General features: G+C 34.9%; 1 non-coding gene across 1 annotated transcript; it reads left to right on the top strand.

Moving 5' to 3' along the window:
* The first annotated feature begins 2,861 nt into the window (after positions 1-2,861).
* On the top strand, positions 2,862-2,935 carry Trnan-guu (transfer RNA asparagine (anticodon GUU)). The gene has a single exon. It is a non-coding gene; the product is annotated as a tRNA-Asn (tRNA).
* The last annotated feature ends 3,724 nt before the right edge of the window (positions 2,936-6,659 follow it).

A 6,659-nucleotide genomic window follows, 5' to 3' on the forward strand; every position in this document is an offset into this window, starting at 1 on the left:
TTAATTAATACTGATATGGGTTTCAAATTAACAAATTCCCATATAAATACATTTGATTGTCTTAAGACTTTGGACTTTTTAAGACATTTACGCACAACTGACAATGGGACAACAGAATTTGCTCCAGCTGCAGTGACTTAATCCTGCCATGATAAGGGATCACCATGACAAGCCAAAGAAAATAGGTATGTAGGAGTATAAGGAGTGTGAGAAGTTGAGGCGAGTGACAAGGCAAAGCGTAGAAACGGCAAAACAATGCCAGCACCTAAATTGATAGCTAAATGAAATTAATACAAAGGCAACAAGACTTGCAAGAACAACAAACGCAGTTGTAGTTTGAGCAAGAACAACATTGTGCAACAACAATAACAAGAGCGTAGCAAATAGAAAAACAATAAAATGTAACCGAGCATAAGTGAAGCAGTGAAATATGCAAATTTGATTAAAACAAAAAATTGTACACAACAAATCATAAACAAACAAACAAACAAAACTGACCGGAACAAACGTAGCAAATGAGTGCAAAGTTATGCAAAGTAGAAAACAATAAAATAAAATTTGAAAAAAAAAACAACAAAAACAAATGTTATCTTAGAATTTTCATGAAACATGTAAAGCGGAAAAGGGTTGAGATGAACAACTTTTGCTTACTTAGGACACGCATATCCTTACGGTCTCCCCCCGCAGTTGTTATTATTATTGTTATTATGAATGCAAGAAAATAATTTACTATTATTGTTGTTGTTGTAGCTATTGGGTTATTTAAAATGTAAGCGACGCCTAAGTAGTTGATGATAAGTTTGCCAGCAATGAAATTTCTATACTTGCGTGTATTTGTAGCACAAATCAGCAGCATATTAAAAGTTTTCACTCAAACTTTAGTGAACCTAACCTTACTTTACCTTTTCCAACGGCTTTTCGCAAATTCTAACCTAAATAGAAAAGGCATCTCTGTCATAAGAGAAGAGCACGTGCGTCGCTCGCCTCGTATTTTCTTAACTATAAATAAATTATGCATGTTTGGCAAATCTTGGCAAAAAAACATTGTCGTAAACTGACAGACAGACAAGACATGCTGTTACGCCGAGTAAAAGTTCTCATATTCTTGTAGTTGTTGTTCTTCGTACGAACAGCATGAGCACAAAAAAACATGCAAATTAGAAAGCCGTGCGGCGTGCGGAGTGCTTGGCTCATGTCTTGCCATTGTGCGGCATCCTGCTGACAGCCAAATACGAGTACAACACAAAGGATAAACTCTAAATACTTGTTTAAAACTTATGCGTAGCAAAGGGACAATGGCGCTAAGACGATTGGTCAAACCAGCTCGACTACATACATATATACGCCTTGGTTTTATAGAAATTTGTTGAATTAAATGCATTTACATATCTAATCGAAGGCTGCTTCCGCTACGGTTTCAAGGCTTATATGTACAGTAGTGTGTGTGTATGTGCGTGTTGGCATGGCATAAGTCTTTGGATTTTCACAATAAATGAAAATTGTAAATTAAATTACATTTTGTTATGCCAACACATGCCAACAATGTGTGTGTACTAAATGATTTTTAATTTTTTTGATTTGCTTGTGGAATACAGTTGACATTTTCGGTAGACAAGGATTGCAATTTTATACAATTTTATTTTATTTTATTTAATGAAATGTTGTTCGAGTATTTTGTAGTAATTTGCAAAAGTTATGTTGGCAAGTTGAGTTTAAGGGTCGCAAGATTTTGAGCGAAACTTTTGCAAATTGTTTAAGGGGAATAAGTTTGATATGATTAAAATGGAAGAAAGTCTAAAGGTTATTCAATTGAGTAGGATGTGTGAAAAGTTTCGGACGGGAGAAGTATTATTGTTAAGCGCCTCTTCATATCAACTATTTTCAATTGAAAAATCATAAAAAGTAATACTAAGACTGGAGTGGAAGCAGGTGGGTAATCCATGGTCCACTTGCGTTAGAGCGCTGGACACACTGATTTCGAGGGAGCTCGCCAAACGCTGGATGACAAACAGCACCTATGCAGTTGCGATGTCCTTCTGGTCCGCGGTGAACCGAAAACGATCCTTTTAGCTGTTGTCTCTTGGCAAAGCTTATTTCGCCGCAATCATTGGTGTGTTTACTTGTGAGATTAGATATCAACCCAGTTGCCAAAGCTGCTTGGAGGAAGGCAAAGAGGAATCGTCCAAGCAATTCCTCCTTCAATGTCCAGCATTCGCCAGACTAAGGTTAAAACATCTCGGTTGGCACACCTTCGAGAAACCCAACAAAGTGACTGGAATCGACATTAGCCGACTTAAGAACTTTGTAATAGAGTTCAAGCGCTTTGTCGAAACATGAGGGTCTTGGCGATCAGTGAGGAGTATTTGGGTGTCACAAAGGAATGTCGAAGCTGTCATTTAGACTTTCTGCCGTTGCGAAGATCTACCCCTCGACCAAACCTAACCTTATACTAAGAGTGATACTTACTTAAATGTATAATATGTATATCAATATTGCTTCTTCAAATAATCATCAAAATGTGAAATCACTAATTATTCCAAATATAAATATTTCCCAAGTATTTGGTTTGAATTGAATGTAAAACATTTTTAGTAAAAAAATAATTTCGCATTCTTCTATCTACATATATAACAAAAAAATATTTCTAAGTTTTATCTCTAAAATATACGCTTGATTTGCTTATTGCGTCATCATAAACCCTAAAATTTTACAATAACAACATCTATTAGTTTCGAAAATAGTATTAATTAATTATAATATTATTTATGAAACAACTAATAATCTCTAATTTATGCTGATTTTTATTTCGTTACCCTTAACAGCATCTTGAAGTTGGCTACTTCCAAGAACGAATTCGCGTAGCCTCCGTGGCGCAATTGGCTAGCGCGTTCGGCTGTTAACCGAAAGGTTGGTGGTTCGAGCCCACCCGGGGGCGAGTAAATTTTTTGTAATTTTCTTATTTTATTTGATTTTAATTAATTTTATTTAATATGAAATTAAATTATGGTAAAATAAAATTTTTCATTGGGGAGATTTTTTTTATATGGTGGGTCCCAAGCCCTACGCACAACCGCACAAGCGGGCTTCGCCTCCAAACGGATGTCTGTTAGCTACCCAGGGGATACTTGGTCTAAAACCGGAAGTCGTGAGCTGCTTGAGTCACATGCAAAAGAATCGTTCCTGGCCACTCCCAAGTGAATGGCAATCAGAAACTTTCCTCACTTTCGTGAACTTCTACATATGAACGGAACATATTTAAAGGTTATTTCTAAAATTATAGTGGAAAACGGGTATTGTTATCTAAAGTATAGGATTCTAAAAATTTCAATGTTAGCATGTTCTAGAAAGCATAATCAAACGAAATATTTGGCAGTGACATCTATAAGTCATCTTAAAACTTATCATATTTAAATAAGCTTTTCTGGAACCAGTATAGATGTATCGATTATGAGCTCCTACCTATAAATATCATCTTTATAAATAGAAAAACTTCCTCGAAGCATTATTCAATACCAGTTTACATTGAACTTTACTCAAGTAGTTCCAATAACATATTTTTGGAGACAACCACTGCTCAGCAAGGAGAGTTATCCAGCTTAAATCAAGTTTCCCTTCATTAATGAGCATTTGTTGACATAAGCATTAATGAGCCGTAAATTTATTAATAAAAGAAAACAAATCTTGCAATTAGCAGACAATAAAGTAAACAAAGATTGAAAGTGAAAGTTACAGTACTTTTGTAAACACAGACGTAATTAAGTAATGTACGTAAAAGTAATGAAGGCGCAATTATTAAATCAACAAAGAGTTCACTAAGTATTGACATATGCGCACATAAATTGATTATAAACGAAATTGCAATTATTTAATAACTTGGAGCTGTTAACAAAACCAACTCCGACAAAAAATAACGATTAATAAAATGTCTAACGAATTAGAAAAAGTCAACAATGCCAAAGAAACAACAACAAAACAAACAAAGTGTTACGAGAAACAAAATATAAAGCAGAAGTTACACAAGTAAAAGTATGTTCGGAACAAAAATCAATCAAACAAAAAATATTACAGCTTAATTATGCCATCATTAGAGCGGAGCAAACACAAAATTGAACTTGTTGTTGTTGAAACGACAGCTAAAGCTTGGCATGAATTAAGATAAACTGCTTGCCAACCTTAGATCACCCCTTCCTGCAACAAGGAGCAACGCATAATTGAACCACGAGCATACGAAAGCGAAAACCCGAAAAAGTTGCTGGCATATTTTGAGGCGCAAAACATAATAACAGCAGCGCAGCGTCAGCTGAGCAGCGGAAAACTTCAAGAAGAACCGTCGTTGCAAAGCGAAAAAAAAAACACCAATCAGCAACAAAATTTTCGGCGATAAGCAGTAATGAGTGTCGTCGCAAGCTGCTTGCTGGAGCATTTTTTTGTCATGTTGCTCAAGCGCAAAGCGTGCAAACTTAAGCAAAGTAGTAAAGCGTAAAAGTTTTTCCTAGACATATTATGAAGCACAAATTTGCTTAACCATTTTTGTATGCGTTTCACTTTCTCGAAATCTTGAGCGGAGCGTTGAGGAAAGAGTTTTCACTTTTGCTTTATACAAGATAAATTCTGTAACATTTTGTTAATAATGAAATTTTGCAAGTGATGAGATGCTTGGCGGTGATAGTAGTGATTAGAGAAGTGGTATGCTATAAGGAAGGATAGTTGTTGGAAGGAAATTTAATAAATACATAAGCGGGAACACATGACTTTATAGTATAAGTACATGCAAGCGTATTGATTAAGGAAGCAGGTTAGAGTCGTGTTCAAATACAATAATAACAGCACAAAGTATGAAAATCATTAAAACGATAATGTCTGAATGGATCTCGAAAAATCACTAAGGTATCAAATATATAATACGCGGATACTATTTTTTGAGAGATACAACTGCAATAAAGTTTATAAGCTTCGCTAAAAAAACAGGGTTCAGCATTGGTTCAGTGTATAACTTGATTTTTAAGTGAAAGCTTTGCTTTCTGAAATCAAAATATGTATAAAATATTCATCAAACAGTAAACTACCGATAGTTTATGAACACTATTATTAGAACATCATCAGATCGTGTCATCTATATGGACGAAATTTTCCATATGTCATATAGGAGAAGTTCAGACTAACATTTCCCATACTGATTTGTTAAAAATAAGGTGATTTTTTGGAGAGCTCTCTGGATTCTAAGGAACAAAGATACATATACATATTATACATGGTCTCAAAGCCAATTCGAAGTGGAGTCTGAAATCATAGAAATCAACCGGCAATATCAAATCATGAATACTGAAAAGTTTCTCAAAAAATCCAACAACAGCTCAGAGAAGAATCGGCTATAGATAAGATTATTAACTGTAACGTTTGTGTGATCAGTTGTCTTTGTGCTGATGCCACTTTTCCCTTATGATAACCCATGTTACATCTAGAAACTTCCCTTATATAAAAAAAACACTCTCAAGAATGCTAGCTCATTCCATAGCGCGTCCGTCTCTCTCCAAAAGCAATGCAAGTGACAGCGTTGTGCCAAATTATATCACAACTTTCGAGTAGTTATATTTATTAATGCGCGCATAAAAGTATATTACGCCAAAAGGGCGTATAATGAAACTGGCCGAGTTAAATGAGCAAAGTTGACGCACAAAGAAAGGACTACACTAAAGAGGCCAGAGAGACAAAACGAATAAGCAGAAGAACCATAGCAATACTCCTGCGGATATTTTCAATAATATCTGGATATTTCTGTTAACATAATCAAGTTTTGGGAATATGAAAAAATCACGATAATGCGTTGGGAAGTGCGAGGCACATGAGCTTGCTGAAAATCGTAGAAATGCGTAATGAAAGCGAAAATGTACAAAGAAAACTGCAAGCAATGTAGAAGAAAATAGCCAAATAGGCAGGAAAACTTTTGCGGCCGAACGCCTAATGATGGGCCACAAAATTGAGGAAGTAATGCAGAAAGTTGTAACAACGAGGGAAAATAAAAGAAAATTGCTAAATATAGCATTGGAAGTGAAACAAAAGGAGCTTGGTTATAGAGTGGGGATAGTAACCAGTGCATATGTGTGTAGATATATAAATACTTGTGCTGATTATGGCACAAATTATGAGGAAAAGTTCGAACGTTTGAATGGTGAAATTGGTTGTGGGAGGATGAAAAAGTAAAAAGGAAGTGTATGGATAACATGGATACATACTTTTTTGAAGAGGGGCTCATAAGGTATATATGTCTTTTCGATGCTATCAAGATTATTAGTAACATTATTGTGTTATTGACGTAAAGCAGTTGAAGTTTGAGGCTGAAAATGTGTATTTGGGTATAAAAAATCAAAAACAAATAGTAAAAGTGAAATTGAAGCACTTTTTTTTGATAGCAGTGCCCCAATTTAATTTTAATTCTTAATATTCACTTTGCACTGAACTTTTTTTGATCTTAGTTGGTAACTTTTATGAGTTTATGAGTCTGTTGGTTAGACTATACCTTCAGTAAACTTGGGTAAGAGTTATTACTTCTTAATGATTACAATGCCTTTACTGATAATTTTCTGTTTCATTAAGCCTCGCTTAAACTATATTATGCAATAAATTGTACACTTCCCTTCAGCATAGTCCTTGTAAAAATT

Source organism: Zeugodacus cucurbitae, chromosome 6, assembly GCF_028554725.1.
Source record: "Zeugodacus cucurbitae isolate PBARC_wt_2022May chromosome 6, idZeuCucr1.2, whole genome shotgun sequence".
Classification (NCBI taxonomy): domain Eukaryota; kingdom Metazoa; phylum Arthropoda; class Insecta; order Diptera; family Tephritidae; genus Zeugodacus; species Zeugodacus cucurbitae.